A 23,782-nucleotide genomic window follows, 5' to 3' on the forward strand; every position below is an offset into this window, starting at 1 on the left:
CCCTTAATGGGCCAGAGACTCAAGCTTCAGTCAAACCTCTGTATCCAAGTCACGGCATCAAATGTTAGGTTGTTCAGGAATCCACACAATGCAGCAAGTCATGGTGTAAGTATAAAGTTTAAGGTTTATTAGAGGGAGAAAGCAGAAGAAAGCAGGTGGGAGCCAGTGAAAAGAAAGAAAGAAAAAATGGCTCTGGCCCTCTTTCTGAGAGCAGAATTTTTTAAAGGAAAAAGCCACATTGGTTGTTGGGGGAAAGGATCCTGCTGAGTGTGTTCTGGGCCTCGATTGGGTGAATGCTTATCAGTTTTTGCTGACTGGTTACTAGGGTTCTAACACACTACTCTTCTTTGATGTGCACTGTATTATCTATGTGGAAGAAGTAGGCCTTTTGGCTTGTTTGTGGTCATTCATCTTATGGGCATATCTGATCTTGCCTTGTCTGCCCCCTAGGGTCTAGGTGCCACTATGACTGGGATTTCTAAAACAGCCTTCAATCCTTAGTTTATGATGTACCTAGTATCTGTGAGATAAGCAGCAGGGCCCCTAGATCAGATATTCCTTCTATATGTTAGACTCTTTTTCTGGGGTCTGACACTCATCAACCACACTTACTCAGCAAACCTGTTTTCTTCTGCAGCCAGCTGACATTGGGGTCCTGGAAGCCTGGAGCAAGAGACTCTCTTGTCCAGCTCACAGAGAAAAGTGTCTCCGTCAGCTGTAGAACTGAAACTCATGAATGTCTTACCTCAGGAGTCCAGGAATCCACTGAGCAGCTTGTCCTTCAGACATTTTGTCCCTCATGGTCACCAAACTGAAGAAGGGACATTTCCCAAATATGGGTCCATTGCTTGGCATGGCTAATAGAAGTCACACTGAATCCAGCTGAAGAGGAAATGATGGTTTTATTAATTTATGCTGGTGTAAAGGAGCGTATGTTTTCCCAAATCTGCCTTCCACATCTCCTTCTCCAGTTGGGTTTTATCCCCCAGTTCAGAGACAAAAAGAGATAATCACTCTTATAGACAAAAGGGCCATCTATCTGAGAGGTTTGAGGCCTCTACTAGTGATTTTTTAATTGGCTAAACCCACTAGAGACAAAGGGAATCAATTTAGTTATTTCCCATTTTCTTCAGGAGCCAGGTGGCAATGTGCAAACTTCACATTTGCATATGGTTTGCTGACTTTACATTTGCAAATTGCTTCTTTGTGAGAATAGGAGGTCTCATTGTAGCCTGTCTCTAGCATTGAAGGTTACATTTTACAATTTCTTGCTTGCTTACAGTTTAAGATTATATTTTAAAAGTCACTGTTACACTGCTTTCTGTTCAAAGCAATAGATCAACTTTCATAGCAAAGAAAAAATGTTAAAGGTGTCTTCAAGACTCTTCAGCATTGACTGGTGCCTACATTTTGCTTACGAGACACAGTCTACAGGAAAAACAGAATGCATGAATTGGACTTTAAAAGACAGCTTTTCCAAAATCTGCTTGAGAACTCATTTAAGATAAAATAAAGTTCTACCTGTTGCCCTCCTGAGGATAAGAAAAGCACCTCAAAGTGGGCTAAGTTTGGGCCCTTTGAAATAACATTTAAAAGGCCATTTATAAAGGTTAAATAGGTAGGTAACATGCATCCCAGCTCAGAATTAACTGCAATTCAGAATGTAAAATTCTCAAGTGCTACTTTAGCTGAAATTAATAATTATGTGTCTAATCACCTTAAATTCCCCACAGGTATACCCTCTTACATCAGCTCCAGCCTAGAGCTCAAGTCTGTAACTGCACCTGAAAGGATCAGCATCCCCAGGTTCAACTAAATCCTAAATGGGCTAGACCTTATTTAGTGTTACATGTTACTCATTCTTTTCTTAAATTGCAGGGAATAAAGCCCTAGAATTCACCACACCAGAGTCAAACTGCTGCTTTTCCAGGGAGGTATTAGACACACATCCTGTTAGATAAAAAGCTGTGGTGGCAGTAAATCCTCCTGACAACCCAAAACAGCAGTGTACTTGTGAATCTCTGGATGGCCTAAACTATTTTTTAAAAAATGTTTCTATTCAAATTAATTATAATGTTCCTTGTTATCTATTTTTTCCATAACTTTAACGTACTCTTTAGTAACAACTTGCCATGGTAATCTGTCCTTTCAAAGGTTCTATTCATATTTATCTCTATAAATCAGTCTTAACCACTGAATTTGTATTCAGCTGCCTATCTCTAGTGTCTCTAGATCATTATGGTAGATATCCCCTTTATAAGGGACAGACAAAATAGTTCTCAAGTCATTAATAATAAGATGCAAAAAAATACAGTGTGATCTTGTCAGAGATGATCTTGTCACTGGCTATAAACATAACCCAGCAGAATATTGTCCTGCTTCCTCTGTCAATATTACTAGTGAAATGGTGCTGTGTTATTCCCATCAATAAGATAAAAAAAAGAAAAAAATTTGCTGAAAGGATAAAAGATGGACATTTTCAAATCTGGGACAGAATGGTTTGGCTTACCCTGGGATATGGGAGGCTAAGCTAGGAGGCTCCACTATATTGGGAACAGAAAAATCACTCCCTGCTATATATCCCCTCCTTAGTATGCAAAAGGGGAGAGTTACTCCCTAAAAGTTGTAAACAAACTATCACTCTATTAGCTAGTGATTGGTATAGTAGTAATAGAAATCTTAGGCCTACAATATATTGGGTCACCCCTAACAGGACCCAGTGGATTTGTGGATCTAATCTGTGGCCCTGGCTTCCACCTATATAGATAGGATGATGGATGTGCTCTGCGGTTACTGGGCAAAAGGAGAAAGCTCATTGAATTTGCTCTCTTTTCTATTGGTATGATCATGTAGCTGCAGTTTTTGTCCCATCTATAGGAGTTGAAGATGTAATGCCCAAGTAGACACATTAAACACCTTTGTTGCCCAGGCATTAAGTGACAGCTATCACAGTATAACTCTTGTGAATGCAGAAATGGCTTTAATGCACAAGGCAGTACTACAGAATAGAATGGCTCTAAATATCCTCACTGCCTCACAAGAAGGAACATGTCCCATAGTCAAAACAGAAGGTTGTACCTATATTCCTCATGAATCTGGTGACATCTCTTCTCTTTTAGAACATTTAAATGATCAAGTTCTAGCCATGAGTACACCAGCTGATAATTCTAATTTTTCTGATGTATTAAGTTGGCTACCTTCAGGAATAGGGTCATGGTTATGAACTCTTCTTCAATCATTATGTCTACTCTTGCCCTAGTTAAATGTCTCTTGTCTCTAAAGAATATACTCAAAGAATAACTCAAATATGTATGAAACCCTTTTCATCTTCCAGAGCTCTGGCTAAGAATAATCCATTCTCCCCCAAAGGAAATTGACAATACCTACAAGTTATGAGTCAGAAATTCCACCAGATTACTTCACCCTAATTTCAGCCAGAAGCAGCTAGAATGAATGGCAGCCCAATTCCCAAGATTGGAAATGGTATTGTTTTAAGGGGGAAATTGTAACAGTGACTTTAAAAATACATCCCTAAAACTGTAAGCAAGAGGAGCTAAGATGGTGGCATAGAGAGGAGTGGAAGCCAGTTAGTCCCCCTGGAACAATTCACAAACAACAGAAAAATTAGTAAATAACCTGGAATAAGTGTGGGGAGACAAACCTGGAATATCCACTCAACATACACCAACCTGAATTGGGAGGAATGCCTGAGATTACAGCATAAAATCTGTAAGTAAAAACTGCAGACCTGCACTGAGAGCTGAGAGCCCTCCTTCATGGAATCTTCACGGTGCTAGAGAGCAGCACTCTCTGAACAAGCAAATATACCTCAACTCAGCTCCAACTGGGGTTTTAATGTTAACTGCTTAATACAGACAGTGAATCCCCAACAAGCAGACAGAGGCTTGTGGTGATGACTGACCTTGGGAGAGTCAGGGGACATATCTGTCTCAGCATGGGGAGCCCAGAGGATCAGGTGCTATCTCTGGCCCACAGGTGAATCTGGGGGCTTTCTGTCCCTTTCTCTGTCTGTCAACCTGGGTGACTCAGTGGAGAAAGCCTCAGCTGTTTTCAGCTCACAGTGCACTGCAGTAGAGAAAGCCTCAAGCATTTTAAAACTGCAGCACTCTGACCCAGACAAGGGTGGAAATAGCAGAGCCAGAGAAACAAAGAATATTTATGTGCAAATGACCTCTCTGTAGGGGGCATAGCTTCCCAAGAGGAAAGAGCAGGGGCCCAGCTCTACTACCTGCCTTACATTCAAAACCAGACCCCAGAGCCTGGGAGAGGAGAGCTGCAGGCCACACCCCCTTACACCAGTCTGTGACAGGCTGACAGCTGCCACTCGCTGAGCAGAAAAGCACAGGGTGTATCAATCCTCTAAGATACAACATCAGGGAAACCAAAAACTTAATATTTCCTCCTCCTGTGACCTGAGCTTGCTGTTATCTGGGAAAATCTGATTGGGGTGGCCTAGGAGGTCAGATGCCTAAACAAAAGAAAACTACAACCTATACTAAGAAAAATGAAGTTATGGCCCAGTCAAAGGAACAGACTTACACTTCAACTGAGATACAGGAATTTAAACAACTAATAATAAGTCAATTCAAAAAGTTTAGGGAAGATATGATGAAAGAGCTGAACCATATAATGAAAACACTGGGCATATATAAGGAAGAAATTGAAAGTTCAAAAAACCAACTGGCAAAATCTATGGAAATGAAAGGCACAACACAAGACATGCAACAGCAGATCTCAAGAAGCAGAAGAAAACACTCAAGAACTGGAGAACAAAACACCTGAAAGTCTCACAGAAAAGAACAGAGAAAAGAATGGAAAAATATGAGCAATGTCTCTGGGAACTTAAGGATGAAATGAAATACAAGAATATACGTATCATTGGTGTCCCAGAAGGAAAAGAGAAGGGAAAGGGGGCAGAAGCAATAATAGAGCAAATAATCAATGAAAATTTCCCATCTCTTATGAAAGACATAAAATTACAGATCCAAGAAATGCAGTGTACTCTAAACAGAACAGATATGAACAGACCTATGCCAAGACACTTAATAATCAGATTATCAAAAGTCAAAGACAAAGAGAGAATCCTGAAAGCAGAAAGAGAAAAGTGATCCATCACATACAAAGGAAGCTTGATAAGAACTATGTGCAGATCTATCAGCAGAAACCATGGAGGCAAGAAGGAAGTGATATGATATATTTATGATAATGAAAGAGAAAAACCACCAACCAAGAATCCTATATCCAGCAAAACTGTCCTTCAAATATGAGGGAGAGTTCAAAATATTCTCTGACAGACACTGAAAGACTTTGTAAACAAGACACCCACCCTACAGAAATTACTAAAGGGAGCACTACAGAATGATAGGAGAAGACAGGAGTGAGAGGTTTGGAACACAATTTTGGGAATGGTAGCATAGCAAGTTAAGTACACTGAACAAAGATGACTGTGAGTATGGATAAAAGAGGAAGTTAGGAATATGTGGGACACCAAAAGAGAAGAGGAAAGATAAAGACTGGGAATTGGTAACTCAGTGAAATCTAGAGGCGTCAACAATTGTGATACAATGTACAAATATGTTTTTTCATGAGGGAGAACAAATGAAGGTCAACCTTGAAAGGTGTTAAAAATAGGGAGGCATTGGGAGAAAAATACAATCAATGTAAACTAGAGACTATAATTAACAGAATCATTGTATTATGCTTCCTTTAAAGTAACAAAGGTGATATACTAAGGTAAATGCAGATAAGAGCTGGGTATAGGGGAGGGGTGTGAGAAACTTGGCATTGGTGGTGTTGTCTGACTCTTTATTCTACTTTGATTTAAGGTTATCTTTCCTTTTGCTGCTTCCTAGCTGTCATGTTTGTTTGTTTGTTTTTCCTCTTTCTTTTTTCTTTTTCTTTTGCCCCTCTACCTTCTTTGACTCTTCCTCCTACTTTGTGGAAGAAATGTAGATGCCCTTATATAGATAGTGGTGAGGGTGGTGAACACATAAATATGTGACTTATACAGGGAACCATCGACTGTTTACTTAGGATGGAATGTGTGGCATGTGAACAAAACCATCTTTAAAAAATTGGGTTGATGATGAAAACTTGAGGGCAATATACTGAGTGAAATAAGCCAGACACATAAGGACAAATATTGCAGGATCTCCCTGATAGGAACTAATTATAATATATATATTCATAGACATGAAATATGTTACCAAGATATAGAATGAGGCTAAAGAATGGGGAGCAGTTGCTTCATATGAGCAGAATGTTCAACTAGGATGAACTTAAACATTTGGAAATGAACAGAAGTAATGGTGGCATGTTGTGAGAATACCTAACAGTGCTGAATGGTGCATGAATGAGGTGGAAAGGGGAAGTTCAGAGTCACATATGTCACCAGAAGGAAAGTTGGAGGTTAAAAGATGGGAATGTATAAAACTGAATCTTATGGTGGGCAATGTCCGTGACCAACTGTACAAATATTGGAAATCTCTTCCATGAACCAGAACAAATGTATGACAATACAACTAGAAGTTAATAATAGAGGGACATACAGGGAAAAAATATATACCTATTGCAAACTATATACTACAGTTAGTAGTATTTCAATGTTCTTTCATAAACAGTAACAAATCTATACCAACACTAGAAGTCAACAATGGAGGGGGGGTGGCTAGGGATATGGGAGGATTTGAATTTCCTTTTCTTTTTTTCTCTTCTTTGTCTTTATTTCTTGTCTAAAGTAATGAAAATATTCTAAAGATTGAACAAAAATTAATTGTGGTGATGGATGCACGGCTGTATGAAGGTACCAGGGGCAATTGATTGTACACTTTGGATCTTTGGATAATTGTATGGTATGTGAACAATCTCAATAAAAATTAAAATTATAAAAAACTGTAAGCAAGCAGGAAATTTTAAATTAACCTTAAAATGTAACCTTGGATGATTTGGGTGTTCCATTTTCACTGGTTTTTTTTTTTTTATTCTTATCACTTCTCATGATACAAGGAAAATGTTTAAAAAAAATAGATTGGGGTGATGAAGGAATAACTATTTGATGGTAATGTGATCAAGTGGCTCTATATTTTGGATGATATATGGTGTATGAATAATCTTAATAAATAAAAAAGTAACCTAAAATAACTTTTAAATGTAATCTTAAAACAGGAAGTAGGCAGGGGGTGAAAACCTTTAGTCTCACAAAAGAGCTAGATGTAAATGTAAAGTCTGCAACAATATGTAAATGTAAAGTTTGCACCTAAAATCTAAATAAGCTTTCATCTATAGTCCCTAGACCTCCCAGGTATGAATAAAGCCTTTTCATTCATCTCCCTAGACACCCAGTGACACCTTTCACAGGAAGTAACTAAATTACTGAAATTCTTCAAACCTTTGTTACATGTTAATTAAAATGATTAACTCTCTTTGTCCAGCCCTAATGGGCTTAGCCAATTAAAGAATCACTTCAGGAAAATTGCTCCAAACCTCCCAGATATAGACAAGCCTTTCCTCTATCACTCTTGTTGCATGTTAATTAAATGATTATCTCTCTTTGTCTCTGAAGGCATATAATTGGGCAGGGCCAAACATGGGGCTCTTGGTACCCCTTGCAAAGTATTCCCTAACCATTAACTGAAAACAAGTCCAACAGTTACTCCTACCTAACCAGTGGTGTAAGTCTGGGTGGGGACATATGCAAATGAGAGCCAACAAAAGGAGTCATCAGAGTGAAGGAGGGAGTGAAGAGATGGAAAGATACATAACGCAAAAGTCTGGAGCCAGCATTTCTGCCATGGATCAGAAAAAGAGATAGATTGTATAAATGTATTGGAGTTTAAGAAAAAGTTAGGACATTTGTGTGAGAAGGTCTATTCATAAATCAGGAAGAATAGGGAGGCAAATACTTGCACTTTGGAGTGACCCAAGTGTTGGATGGGTAGCAAGCACCTATAAGAAAAGCAAGAATTAAGAGGGGGTATAGCACCAAAGTGCAGAAGGATCAGGAGGCATGTTCACATGGTGTGGCAAGCTTTAGTGTTAAAAGACATACCTCTGGATGTCTTCTTGAAATCAGTGAAGATGGACTCCTGGAAGCTTCTGCAGCAATATTCTCCTGGCTTGGCTTGCCAGAATATGCCCTGCTGGCAGCAGTGCCAGGTAGAAGAACCTTATTCCAGGTTTGGGACTCTCATGTCAGAAAGCATTCAGTGATGAGATGGGTCAGAAGAAATAAGTAGTAAAATGTATTAAAGAATTAAAGAGAGAAAGAAGACACATTAAAGAGATAACATGGGCATCTTCCAGGAAGAAGCATGAGCTGAGTGGAAGTGGGTTGGCTTGTTATACAGGAAAGTTTTACTGTGATCTTCTCTCTACCTTTGAACACCTGTTGCCTTCTTTGTTCTAGGAGGGGGCAGTTACCACAGAGATCAGAACTTGTGGCCTGCTCTTGCATATCTAAAATTTGTCTTTGGGCAGATGTTTAAAAACCTGTATGATTCCATGCTTTTTGTTTTTAACTAAAAATTTGCTTTGGGCCCTCGATTTTACAAGTGCTTATGGTTTGGGGAGGCTTCAGAGTTTTAGGGAAAATTTTGGCTCCATGAAGTCTGCAACTGAAGCTTTGCAGGTGTGTTTTAACTCTTTTGAAGCTGAATAGAAGACCAGGGACCACAGCCTTTGTTAGAAACAAGCATTATACAAAAAATGCTCACCCAGTTCTGGAGGAGAAAAGAATTTATTTTTGAGCTTGCAAGAAAGGGCACACAGCCAAAAATGTGGTAGGCTGGCATGCCAGAGGAAGCGAATGGCAAGCTTTTAATCTCCTATTCCTAATGTGCAAGTCCCTCCCCTGTTTCCCCATTGGCTGGGTACTACAGAGGTTACAGTCTATCCGAGAGAACTAACTAGCCCATCTTTGAGATTTTAATTTGTACAGCCTATCTGAGAGAGCCAACTAGCTTATTATTGAGATTTTGAATTGATCAGCCTATCCGAGAGAGTTCATTCAGTTTAAATTTTCTGCTGGGAGTTCCTGCCTCTGATTTTACCTCATATCTCTTTACATTCTAGTAACCACAGTTACTTTTCCATATAAGTAGCTGGTGCAGATTCTTTTTCTTCCCTTTACCACAGGGCTTGTTTAAGCTGGTTCTGCCTCCATTTTCCCTATTCCATTTTGTCTCTATGTGAAAGCTAAACTTATCCCTTTCTTACACCTTGATGCCCTATTCCATCCTGCCTCACCTGAGGGAAGGCCCATGTCCTGGTTAGTCTCCAATCCATCTCCTCTGTCCAGCTGCAGCTATAATTAAGGATAAGCCATAATCTGTTTTTTAAATGCCCTCTGCTTTCTATGCCTTCCTTGCACAGCATAAATATTTTTAAAATAATCCAATCATCAAGGGTTCAGATTAGGTTTTTATTCTCTCCTCTCTCTGATACAAAAATGTGTAAATTCTGGAGCTCTGCTCTCTGATTCTGGAGAGTCTGTTAGAGGGATTATTAACAATTTAGTAGTTGGAAGTATTTTAACACTCATTCCTCCTTGGGCACCTAATGATATCCTGATATAAAAACTGTATACTCTTATCTCAATTTTGATGTGGAGCAAGGAATTCTGGAGAAAAGAAATGAATTGTGACTAAAGATCTACAAATCTGTTGTGCTTGCCAGCCTCTCAGCAGGACAAGACCCCTGTCAATTAAGCTCATTTAACATTGGCTTGTAACCAGGAACCCAGAGTTGGTACCAACAGCTCATTTACCAGTTGTTGTGGTACATGGTTTTTTATTTAAATATTTCCATTAAAGTGCCCAGGCAGGCTAATTAGTGGAACCATAGAAGAGTTGGACTAGACCCAATTTCACCCCCACAGAGACAGTACAATAAAACAATTAGTTGGGCTGAAATTGACAAAGTTGAGTGGTATGACCCCAAATCTTTAACAGACACTCTTTATCCTTAGCTCTGGTAAGCACTGGAAGAAGCAGGGCACTATTCCTTTTCTCAACATATGGCAAAACACCTGTGAATCTGTAGTAATTTTCAAGAACCCCCTTTTCACTTTTTCTCATTACTGATGAGAATAAGAATGGGATATTGAAATATTCATGCTAACGTAGGTACATAGGCTTATTTTCATATAGATCCACAAGGGCAGTTAGGCAGCTTTTATTGAATGCAGAACACTATGTGGTAGGAAATAACAGGGAAAATTTTTAAAACCACCTAATCTCTGCCCACATGATAGCTACAATCTTATGAACAACTTTCAATGCACAGGAAAATAAACATTGATTGCTCTAGAGATAAATACCTCTTTCTCTCTTTTGTAATGGATGTGTTTTTTTTTTTTTTCTTCTTCTTAGTGTGACAGTAGTGTACATTTTTCACAAAAAATTTTGGAAAATAATAACCTGTAATGCCAATACTCATTGTAATATATTTCCTTCTGGACTTATTTTTCTTATGCTTATACAATTATGCTTTAAAACAAAATTAGGGGTGGTGATCAGCAGGTACTTTGTCAGTGCTCTTGGGCTTTGTTTGTTCCATACTTCATGTCTCCCCAGAAATGGAGAGAGGCTTCAAGGTTGAATAGGTTCTGCTGCTGTCACAGTTCCAAGCTTGAAGTCACTGGAACTTCTCTCAAACTTGTGTGCTGAGGAAACTCAGATGCTGGCCTCAGCTCCTAGGCTGTACTCAGCAGATCAGCCCATGAAAACTTCTGTATTCAGACAAAGGAAAGGATCTGTCAGAAAGCAACACCTGTTATCCTGGGCTTGGCAGCAAGAAAGAGGACAGGTAGTGGAAATCCTGCTATCTGAAAAGCAGACTGAAAGGTGATAAAGAGCCAGAAGATGGGTGGTGGAGAGAGGTATAACATTCCAGTTTCCCAATCTAGAAATGTTAGAAAGAACCAACAACAGCATAATATACAGAAGACCAAGAACCAGATTTCCCAGGTCAAGATTGTTCATAAGAAAAAAGAAAGAGTATATGGTTAAAATTCATCAGCAGCTGCATGGCAGACCATGCAAAATGAGGGGGAAGAACAAAGTACATTTTTCAGATAATCAAAATTGGAACTCTAGTTTATCAAGTTCCAGCTTACTTTTTAAGTCTCAAACCAGTCAGAACTATGCTGGAGCCAAATTTAGTGAGCTGCCATCATCAAGTGTTCTTCCTAAACCACGAAGCCATTGGGTTCCTATTCCCTTTAATCCTTATTATAAGGAAATAATGACATTTCAACTTAAAACCCTACATAAAGTACAAGTATAAAGTAAGAAAATACTAATGTTTAAATTTAGGCATATATTAAGTCTAGTTGTCAGTTGGTCTGAAACAAATTCATTAGGGAATTACTCTGTGTAAAACTGCTAAGGTAGAAAATATTATTAGACTTAATCTCACTTGTTTTATGTATTGTGGGCACTATGAGGTAATGGTAGTATCAGTGCTGCTTAAAATAACTAAATTATTAATGATTGAACTTAACTATTCTTAATTGAATAACTCAAGAGAAACTATTCAAGTTTAGATTTGGAGGATGACAAAATTTTTTTCTAATGCTTGTTGGGGGAAACTACTAATTTAAAATTATCATTCATGGACCAGTAGATTTACTTGTTGAAAGCCAGTGAATCAGATTACAAACATCTACCTAAGAGTGACTGAGAGCTAGTTGAATGTTTGAAAGTTGAATGTTCTATGAACACCCAAACAAGTAATATGTAAACAATCTGATGCACTGCCAAAAGAAAATGTGAATTTTCCTTAATTAATAGTTAAGTACATTTTAATAAGTTTTACAGTGATTCATGTGGAAAGGGCATAAGGGGCTTATTAGAATGAGGCACAGCACATCCTGATGGCCCTGTTGTTGCATACAGTGGATAGGTTACAGCCAATATATGCTCCAAAGCCATTTTTTATAGGAATGGTATTTGGTGGTTACTGAGTAGCTTTCAAATATATATATATATATATTTTTTTTGTATTCTAATATTACACAAGCTATTGACAGTGATATGGCCTCAAATGATCCCTGTAGAGGTTGGCATTAAGTGGGGAATTGCATAATGTGAAAGTTTCATGTACCTAGGGAAGAAAGAGCCATGTAAATACATGTGTTAAACTTGTAGCATATGTAAAATTTTGTTGGCATTTATCCTACAAAAATAGAATATTTTTTATGAATTTACTGAATTTAAGACCATAGACTGTTTTTTTACACTATAGCCTAATTTTAAAGGTTCAGATTAATTTTAAAGTTTGCCCTTGTGCTAAAGTGCCAGTGTATTTATATTATAATTGGTATGGTTGTGAACTATTTTTCAAAGTAAATCCTAGTGTAAGAAGTTTTATATTGTAATTGAAAAGATTTAAGTGGCTAAAACACTTCCTATTTTTAAGAGATGTGAAATGTTGTGTAGGACTGTTTTTTTACCCCCTTAAGCCCAAAGATGAATACTAAAGGGTCCCTCCAAGCTTAAAGATCTATTTTGACTTTCACCAATTTTTGCAACCTTTGACACTAGTATATTTTACGATGCCAGTGTATTTTATTTTGTTGTAAGTGCAACCCAGGACGACTTTTGCAAAATAGTAACATGTTTAATCTATTTTAGGAATAAATGTTAAACAACAGTTATCCAATGGTAAATTTAAAAAGTGAGGGGGCAGTTTAGATTAAAAACTATTGTAAACACCCTAATTTCTAACTTTGCAGCTCTTCAATATTTGTAAACAGAACAGCTAAGCTGTATTTTTCCAGATAAATTCAGATGACATAATCTGGAAAAAAAGTTGGAGATACTTCTGGGAAGATGTTAAATAAGGAGATGCAAAATACAATGCTTCACATAAAAACTCCTAGAAAATAGGCAGAAACTGTACAAAGAAGCTGTTCTGGAGATCAGGAGACCAAGGAAGGACATACAAGGAACACAAAAGGAAGAGCTGGATGGAAGAAATGGAGAAACTGCGATGGAGAAACTGCATTGGGTGATTTGCTTGGCCATGGTTCCCATTACCCATCCCCCAAGGCTGGCAGCTTCTGGTTAGCCTGGTTCTTGCCCAGCTGGCTCCTGCAGTCTGAGAATCAAGGAAGCCTTCCCCCTGGGAAGAGAGGGGCGCACAGCACAGTTCTAATGTATTAGCTGCCAAAATTGTACCTCTGGGTCCCAAAAACTTGTCCCTTTTGAAACACGTGCCTGTGGACATGCAATACCATTGTCTCCACAAAAAGAAAAACTTGGGAGAGGGACTCACTCAGCAGTTGCTCCCAGCTCCCACCCCCACCCTTGAGGCCAGCAGTTTCTTGTTCGCCTGGATACTGTGTGGTGTGCAGTCAGGGAAGTCCTCCAACCCAGGAACAGATGGGGATGTGACACAGTTTTGATGCACTGTTGGGTGATGAAATCTGTCCTCTGAATCATGCAGCCTTGGCCCTTTCCAGACAGACACTCACAGGGCCTGCAGGGCCATTATTTCCAACCACCTCAGAAGCAGTGGGGACAGAGGGCTAAAAAATAACTTACATTTGTAAGGCCATGGGAAATAGGTTGCCAAAGATCACCACCTGCTGAACAGGCTGGGAAAGTGCAGTCTTGGAGAGCTACTTTCCTGACCCTCTCCCCAGGCCCTTTGGAACTGGTCTGCACCATATGCAAGGGAAACTGATGCTATTTTAGCTGGGAAATACTGATGAACCAAGTGCCCAAAAAGCTTTACCATGAATCAAATCAACAACAAAATCTTGGACAAGAGAGGGGAAACAACCATCAGAATATTAAGATAACCAGATGACCAGATACCAGCAAAAAATTAGAAGACATACTGTATTAGTTAGGGTTCTCTAGGGAAACAGAATCAACAAGAGATATCTATAAATATAAGATTTTATAAAAGTGTCTCATGTAACTGTGGGGATGCATGAGTCCAAATTCCATTGGGCAAGCAGCAAACTGCAACTCCAATGAAGGTGTTAGATGAATTCCTCAGGAAATGTTTCACTGGCTAGCTGAAGAAGAAATGAAGGTCCTCTATATTTCTCACTTAGAAGTCTTCAACTGATTGGATTAAATCTAGCTGACTGAATTCTCTCATTGTGGAAGACACACCCTTCATTGATGTAATCAGTCACAGGTGCAGTTAATTGGCTGATGATTTAATAAACCAGCCTTCTAGTTTACTAACCAGCCACAAATGTCCTTTCAGTAATGGTTAGGCCAGTGCCTGCTTGACCAGACACCTGGACACCATCACCTGGACAAGTTGACACATGAACCTATCATGAATACTAAGAAACAAGAATCCAAAGAATGAATTAGAAAACCAAGTCAAAAGAATGAATTAAAAAGTCACAAGAGATACAGAATCTATAACAACTAATCAAAGAGATTCAAACAAATCACCTAAATCAATTCAAGAAGATAGCTAAAGAGATAAAGGATACTAAGAAGTCACTGGGTAAGCATAAAGATGTGAAAACATGCAAAGAAAAATACAGATCTTATGGGAATGAAAGACAAAATAGATGAAATTAAAAGTAAACTAGAGATGTGCAACAGCTTATTTGAAGAGGCAGAAGAAAGGATCATCAAGCTAAAAGACAGACATCTGAATTTGAACAAACAAAAGAACAAATGGAGAAAAGAATAGAAAATTTTGAGCAGGGTCTCAGGGCAATGACTGACAACATGACGGGAACAAACACATGCATCATGGGTGTCCCAGGAAGAAAAGAGGAGGAAAAAGAGCCAGCAAGAATATCTGATGAAATAAAGGCCCTAAATTTCCCAACCCTTATAAAAGACATGAACATGCAAATTCAAGAAGCCCCATGTACTTCAAACAGAATAAACCCTAATAGACCCTCTCCAAGACAGATACTAATCAGAATGTCAACTGCCAAAGATGAAGAAAGAATTCTGAAAGCAGCGAGAGAAAAGTGATTCCTCACTTAAAAGGGAACTTCAATAGCATAAATTGCAGATTTCTTATCAGAAACCCTGGAGGCTAGAAGGCAGTGCTATGATATGTTTAAGGTACTTAAAGAGAAAAACAGCCAGCCAAGAATTCTAAAGAATCCAGAAAAACTATCTATCAAAATTCAGGGAATTTTAAAAATATTCACAGAAAAACAGAAGCAAAGAGAGTTTGTTAACAAGCGACCTGTCCAACAAGAAATACTAAAGGAAGCTCTGCAGATTGAAAAGAAAAGACAGGAGAAAGGCTTCAAGGAGAGCATAAGAATGTAGACTATCAGTAAGGGTATATGAAAGTATAAAAAGACCCACAAAAATAAGATAGGACGTATAAAAGCCAAAGGATAAAAGGGTTGAAGAAAGTACTTCCTTCATTAAATGTTAATGAACTAAACTCCCCAATGAAAAGACACAGATCAGCAGACTGGATTAAAAAAATCATCCATATATATGCTGTATACAAGAGACTCATCTTAGACCCAATGATACAAATATGTTGAAAGTGAAAGGCTCCCAAAAGATATTCCATTAAAACAGTAACCAAAAAAAGAGCTGGGGTAGCTATACTAATATAAAACAAAATTGACTTTAAATACTAAAATATTATAAGATACAAGGAAAGACATTATATATTAATAAAAGGGTCAATCCACCAATAAGGAATAACAATGATAAATATTTATGCGCTTAACCAGGTTGACCCAAAGTACATGAGGCAAACACTGACAAAACTGAAGGGAGTTTTGTACAATAATTGTTGGAGACTTCAATACACCACTCTCATCAACACATAGAACATATAAAGAGAAGATCAATATGGGAACAAAAAACTTGAATAAAGCAATAAATGAACCAGACCTAAAATACATATACAGAACATTACTTTCCCAAACAGCATATACATTCTACTCAAGTGCCCATGTATCATTTTCCAGAATATACCACATGCTGGGCCACAAAGCAAATATCAATAAATTTAAAAAGATTGAAATTATGCACAGCATCTCCTCTAATCATAGAAGAATGAAGCTGGAAATCAACATGAAGAGAACAGGATAATCCACAAATACATATAGGTTATGCAACAGACTATTAAACAATCGATGAGTCAAAGTAGAAATTGCAAGAAACTTAGGAAATATCTCTAAACGAATGAAAATGAGAACATAACATCAAAACTTATAGGATTCAGTGAAGGCAATGCAAAGAGGGAAATTTATAGCCCTTAAATGCCCACAATTAAAGGAACAAAGAGCAAAAGTTAAAGAACAAACTGCATACCTGGCAGAATTAGAAAAAGAACAAGTAAATTAATCCCAAAGCAAGAAGAAGGAAAGAATTAACAAAGATTAGAGCAGAAATAGATGAAATAAAACAAACAAACAAACAAAAAACGCATAAAGACTCCTTAAAACCAAAAGTTCATTATATGAGAAGATTAAAATACCTGTCTAACCTTTGGGTAGACTAACAAAGAAAAAAAGAGAGAAGATACAAATAAAATCAGAAATGAGAGGGGCAGCATTACTACTGACCACACAGAAACTAAAAATATAATAAGAGGATACTATGAATGTATGCCAACAAATTGAACAACTTAGATGGAATGGACAATTTCCTAGAAACATACTAACAGCCTACCCTGACTCAAGAAGAAATAGAAGACCTCAAGAAGCCAATCAAAAGTAAACAGATTGAATTAGTAATCAAAAACCTCCCGAGAGGCGGGGCAAGATGGCAGACTGGTGAGCTGTATGTTTTAGTTACTCCTCCAGGAAAGTAGGTAGAAAGCCAGGAACTGCATGAACTGGACACCACAGAGCAATCTGACTTTGGGCATACTTCATACAACACTCATGAAAACGTGGAACTGCTGAGATCAGCAATATCTGTAAGTTACTGCGGCCAGGGGACCCCTGCCCCTCCCTGCCAGGCTCAGTCCCGTGGGAGGAGGGGCTGGGCTGTCAGCTCCGGGAAGGGGAAGGCAGAACTGCAGTGGCAGCCCTTATCGGAAACTCATTCTACTGATCCAAACTCCAACCATAGATAGACTGAGACCAGACACCAGAGAATCTGAGAGCAGCCAGCCCAGCAGAGAGGAGACAGGCACAGAGAAAAAAAACAACACGAAAAACTCCAAAATAAAAGTGGAGGATTTTTGGAGTTCTGGTGAACATAGAAAGGGGAAGGGCAAAGCTCAGACCCAAGCTCAGGCCCTGAGGCGCATATGCAAATCCCAAAGAAGAGCTGATCTCTCTGCCCTGTGGACCTTTAATTAATGGCCGTGGTTGCTTTCTCTCTTAGCATTTCAATAAACCATTAGATCTCTGAGGAGGGCCTTTTTTTTTTTTTTTTTTTTAAATCCTTTTTTCTTTTTCTAAAACAATTACTCTAAGAAGCCCAATACAGAAAGCTTCAAAGACTTGCAATTTGGGCAGGTCAAGTCAAGAGCAGAACTAAGTGAGCTCTGAGACAAAACGCAATAATCCACTGGCTGAGAAAATTCACTAAACACCACAACTTCCCAAGAAAAGGGGGGTGTCCACTCACAGCCATCATCCTGGTAGACAGGAAACACTCCTGCCCATCGCCAGCCCCATACCCCAGAGCTGCCCCAGACAATCCAGTGTGACAGAAGTGGTTCAAATAACAGGCACACACCAAAAAACTGGGCATGGACATTAGCCTTCCCTGCAACCTCAGCTGATTGTCCCAGAGTTGGGAAGGTAGAGCAGTGTGAATTAACAAAGCCCCATTCAGCCATCATTTCAGCAGACTGGGAGCCTCCCTACACAGCCCAGCAGCCCAGAACTGCCCTGGGGGGACGGCACTCACCTGTGACATAGCACAGTCATCCCTCAACAGAGGACCCGGGGTGCATGGCCTGGAAGAGGGGCACACTTGCAAGTCTCAGGAGCCATACGCCAATACCAAGGACCTGTGGGTCAGTGGCAGAGACAAACTGTGGCAGGACTGAACTGAAGGATTAGACTATTGCAGCAGCTTTAAAACTCTAGGATCACCAGGGAGATTTGATTGTTAGAGCCACACACCCCCCTCCCTGACTGCCCAGAAACACGCCCCATATACAGGGCAGGCAACACAAACTACACACGCAAGCTTGGTGCACCAATTGGACCCCACAAGACTCACTCCCCCACTCACCAAAAAGGCTAAACAGGGGAGAACTGGCTTGTGGAGAACAGCTGGCTCGTGGACGCCACCTGCTGGTTAGTTAGAGAAAGTGTACTCCACGAAGCTGTAGATCTGATAAATTAGAGATAAGGATTTCAATTGGTCTACAAATCCTAAAAGAACCCTATCAAGTTCAGCAAATGCCACGAGGACAAAAACAACAGAAAATTATAAAGCATATGAAAAAAACGAGACGATATGGATAACCCAAGCCCAAGCACCCAAATCAAAAGATCAGAAGAGACACAGCACCTAGAGCAGCTACTCAAAGAACTAAAGATGAACAATGAGACCATAGTACGGGAGACAAAGGAAATCAAGAAGACCCTACAAGAGCATAAAGAAGACATTGCAAGACTAAATAAAAAAATGGATGATCTTATGGAAATTAAAGAAACTGTTGACCAAATTAAAAAGATTCTGGACACTCATAGTACAAGACTAGAGGAAGTTGAACAATGAATCAGTGACCTCGAAGATGACAGAATGGAAAATGAAAGCATAAAAGAAAGAATGGGGAAAAAAATTGAAAAAATCGAAATGGACCTCAGGGATATGATAGATAATACGAAACGTCCGAATATAAGACTCATTGGTGTACCAGAAGGGGAAGAAAAGGGTAAAGGTCTAGGAAGAGTATTCAAAGAAATTGTTGGGGAAAACTTCCCAAATCTTCTAAACAACATAAATACACAAATCATAAATGCTCAGCGAACTCCAAATAGAATAAATCCAAATAAACCCACTCCGAGACATATACTGATCACACTGTCAAACACAGAAGAGAAGGAGCAAGTTCTGAAAGCAGCAAGAGAAAAGCAATTCACCACATACAAAGGAAACAGCATAAGACTAAGTACTGACTACTCAACAGCCACCATGGAGGCAAGAAGGCGGTGGTACGATATATTTAAAATTCTGGGTGAGAAAAATTTCCAGCCAAGAATACTTTATCCAGCAAAGCTCTCCTTCAAATTTGAGGGAGAGCTTAAATATTTCACAGACAAACAAATGCTGAGAGAATTTGCTAACAAGAGACCTGCCCTACTGGAGATACTCAAGGGAGCCCTACAGACAGAGAAACAAAGACAGGACAGAGAGACTTGGAGAAAGGTTCAGTACTAAAGAGATTCGGTATGGGTACAATAAAGGATATTAATAGAGAGAGGGGAAAAATATGACAAACATAAACCAAAGGATAAGATGGCTGATTCAAGAAATGCCTTCACGGTTATAACGTTGAATGTAAATGGATTAAACTCCCCAATTAAAAGATATAGATTCGCAGAATGGATCAAAAAAAATGAACCATCAATATGTTGCATACAAGAGACTCATCTTAGACACAGGGACACAAAGAAACTGAAAGTGAAAGGATGGAAAAAAATATTTCATGCAAGCTACAGCCAAAAGAAAGCAGGTGTAGCAATATTAATCTCAGATAAAATAGACTTCAAATGCAGGGATGTTTTGAGAGACAAAGAAGGCCACTACATACTAATAAAAGGGGCAATTCAGCAAGAAGAACTAACAATCGTAAATGTCTATGCACCCAATCAAGGTGCCACAAAATACATGAGAGAAACACTGGCAAAACTAAAGGAAGCAATTGATGTTTCCACAATAATTGTGGGAGACTTCAACACATCACTCTCTCCTATAGATAGATCAACCAGACAGAAGACCAATAGGAAATTGAAAACCTAAACAATCTGATAAATGAATTAGATTAACAGACATATACAGGACATTACATCCCAAATCACCAGGATACACATACTTTTCTAGTGCTCATGGAACGTTCTCCAGAATAGATCATATGCTGGGACATAAAACAAGCCTCAATAAATTTAAAAAGATTGAAATTATTCAAAGCACATTCTCTGACCACAATGGTACACAATTAGAAGTCAATAACCATCAGAAACTTAGAAAAATCACAAGTACCTGGAGGTTAAACAACACACTCCAAAAAAATCAGTGGGTTAAAGAAGAAACAGCAAGAGAAATTGCTAAATATATAGAGATGAATGAAAATGAGAACACAACATACCAAAACCTATGGGATGCAGCAAAAGCAGTGCTAAGGGGGAAATTTATAGCACTAAACGCATATATTAAAAAGGAAGAAAGAGCCAAAATCAAAGAACTAATGGATCAACTGAAGAAGCTAGAAAATGAACAGCAAACCAATCCTAAACCAAGTACAAGAAAAGAAACAAGGATTAAAGCAGAAATAAATGACATAGAGAACAAAAAAACAATAGAGAGGATAAATATCACCAAAAGTTGGTTCTTTGAGAAGAACAACAAGATTGACAAGCCCCTAGCTAGACTGACAAAATCAAAAAGAGAGAAGACCCATATAAACAAAATAATGAATGAAAAAGGTGACATAACTGTAGATCCTGAAGAAATTAAAAAATTTATAAGAGGATACTATGAACAACTGTATGGCAACAAACTGGATAATGTAGAGGAAATGGACAATTTCCTGGAGACATATGAACAACCTAGACTGTCCAGAGAAGAAACAGAAGACCTCAACCAACCCATCACAAGCAAAGAGATCCAATCAGTCATCAAAAAATCTTCCCACAAATAAATTCCCAGGGCCAGATGGCTTCACAGGGGAATTCTACCAAACTTTCCAGAAAGAACTGACACCAATCTTACTCAAACTCTTTCAAAACATTGAAGAAAATGGAACACTACCTAACTCATTTTATGAAGCTAACATCAATCTAATACCAAAACCAGGCAAAGATGTTACAAAAAAGGAAAACTACCAGCCAATCTCCCTAATGAATATAGATGGAAAAATCCTTAACAAAATACTTGCAAATCGAATCCAAAGACACATTAAAAAAATGCACCATGACCAAGTGGGGTTTATTCCAGGCATGCAAGGATGGTTCAACATAAGAAAATCAATCAATGTATTACAACACATTAACAAGTCAAAAGGGAAAAATCAATTGATCATCTCAATAGATGCTGAAAAAGCATGTGACAAAATCCAACATCCGTTTTTGATAAAAACACTTCAAAAGGTAGGAATTGAAGGAAACTTCCTCAACATGATAAAGAGCATATATGAAAAACCCACAGCCAGCATAGTACTCAATGGTGAGAGACTGAAAGCCTTCCCTCTAAGATCAGGAACAAGACAAGGATGCCCGCTGTCACCACTGGTATTCAACATTGTGCTGGAAGTGCTAGCCAGGGCAATTTCGCAAGACAAAGAAATAAAAGGCATCCAAATTGGAAAAGAAGAAGTAAAACTGTCATTGTTTGCAGATGATATGATCTTATATCTAGAAAACCCTGAGAAATCGACGATACAGCTACTAGAGCTAATAAGCAAATTTAGCAAAGTAGTGGGATACAAGATTAATGCACATAAGTCAGTAATGTTTCTATATGCTAGAAATGAACAAACTGAAGAGACACTCAAGAAAAAGATACCATTTTCAATAGCAACTAAAAAAATCAAGTACCTAGGAATAAACTTAACCAAAGATGTAAAAGACCTATACAAAGAAAACTACATAACTCTACTAAAAGAAATAGAAGGGGACCTTAAAAGATGGAAAAATATTCCATGTTCATGGATAGGAAGGCTAAATGTCATTAAGATGTCAATTCTACCCAAACTCATCTAGAGATTCAATGCAATCCCAATCAAAATTCCAACAACCTACTTTGCAGACTTGGAAAATCTAGTCATCAAATTTATTTGGAAAGGGAAGATGCCTCGAATTGCTAAAGACACTCTAAAAAAGAAAAACGAAGTGGGAGGACTTACACTCCCTGACTTTGAAGCTTATTATAAAGCCACAGTTGCCAAAACAGCATGGTACTGGCACAAAGATAGACATATAGATCAATGGAATTGAATTGAGAATTCGGAGATAGACCCTCAGATCTATGGCCGACTGATCTTTGATAAGGCCCCCAAAGTCACTGAACTGAGTCATAATGGTCTTTTCAACAAATGGGGCTGGGAGAGTTGGATATCCATATCCAAAAGAATGAAAGAGGACCCCTACCTCACTCCCTACACAAAAATTAACTCAAAATGGACCAAAGATCTCAATATAAAAGAAAGTACCATAAAACTCCTAGAAGATAATGTAGGAAAACATCTTCAAGACCTTGTATTAGGCGGCCACTTCCTAGACTTTACACCCAAAGCACAAGCAACAAAAGAGAAAATAGATAAATGGGAACTCCTCAAGCTTAGAAGTTTCTGCACCTCAAAGGAATTTCTCAAAAAGGTAAAGAGGCAGCCAACTCAATGGGAAAAAATTTTTGGAAACCATGTATCTGACAAAAGACTGATATCTTGCATATATAAAGAAATCCTACAACTCAATGACAATAGTACAGTCGGCCCAATTATAAAATGGGCAAAAGATATGAAAAGACAGTTCTCTGAAGAGGAAATACAAATGGCCAAGAAACACATGAAAAAATGTTCAGCTTCACTAGCTATTAGAGAGATGCAAATTAAGACCACAATGAGATACCATCTAACACCGGTTAGAATGGCTGTCATTAAACAAACAGGAAACTACAAATGCTGGAGGGGATGTGGAGAAATTGGAACTCTTATTCATTGTTGGTGGGACTGTATAATGGTTCAGCCACTCTGGAAGTCAGTCTGGCAGTTCCTTAGAAAACTAGATATAGAGTTACCATTCGATCCAGCGATTGCACTTCTCAGTATATACCCGGAAGATGGGAAAGCAGTGACACGAACAGATATCTGCACGCCAATGTTCATAGCAGCATTATTCACAATTGCCAAGAGATGGAAACAACCCAAATGTCCTTCAACAGATGAGTGGATAAATAAAATGTGGTATATACACACGATGGAATACTACGCGGCAGTAAGAAGGAACGATCTCGTGAAACATATGACAACATGGATGAACCTTGAAGACATAATGCTGAGCGAAATAAGCCAGGCACAAAAAGAGAAATATTATATGCTACCACTAATGTGAACTTTGAAAAATGTAAAACAAATGGTTTATAATGTAGAATGTAGGGGAACTAGCAGTAGAGAGCAATTAAGGAAGGGGGAACAATAATCCAAGAAGAACAGATAAGCTATTTAACGTTCTGGGGATGCCCAGGAATGACTATGGTCTGTTAATTTCTGATGGACATAGTAGGAGCAAGTTCACAGAAATGTTGCTATATTAGGTAACTTTCTTGGGGTAAAGTAGGAACATGTCGGAATTTAAGCAGTTATCTTAGGTTAGTTGTCTTTTTCTTACTCCCTTGTTATGGTCTCTTTGAATGTTCTTTTATTGTATGTTTCTTTTCTTTTTAACTTTTTTTTCATACAGTTGATTTAAAAAAGAAGGGAAAGTTAAAAAAAAAAAAAAAAGAAAAACAAGGAAAAAAAAAAAGATGTAGTGCCCCCTTGAGGAGCCTGTGGAGAATGCAGGGGTATTCACCTACCCCACCTCCATGGTTGCTAACATGACCACAGACATAGGGGACTGGTGGTTTGATGGGTTGAGCCCTCTACCACAGATTTTACCCTTGGGAAGACA

The 23,782-nt window shown here is 38.5% G+C and overlaps 1 pseudogene; it reads left to right on the forward strand.

Moving 5' to 3' along the window:
* The first annotated feature begins 10,880 nt into the window (after positions 1–10,880).
* LOC119524327 lies at positions 10,881–11,304 on the forward strand (annotated as a pseudogene).
* The last annotated feature ends 12,478 nt before the right edge of the window (positions 11,305–23,782 follow it).

Source organism: Choloepus didactylus, chromosome Y, assembly GCF_015220235.1.
Source record: "Choloepus didactylus isolate mChoDid1 chromosome Y, mChoDid1.pri, whole genome shotgun sequence".
Taxonomy (NCBI): Eukaryota; Metazoa; Chordata; class Mammalia; order Pilosa; family Megalonychidae; genus Choloepus; species Choloepus didactylus.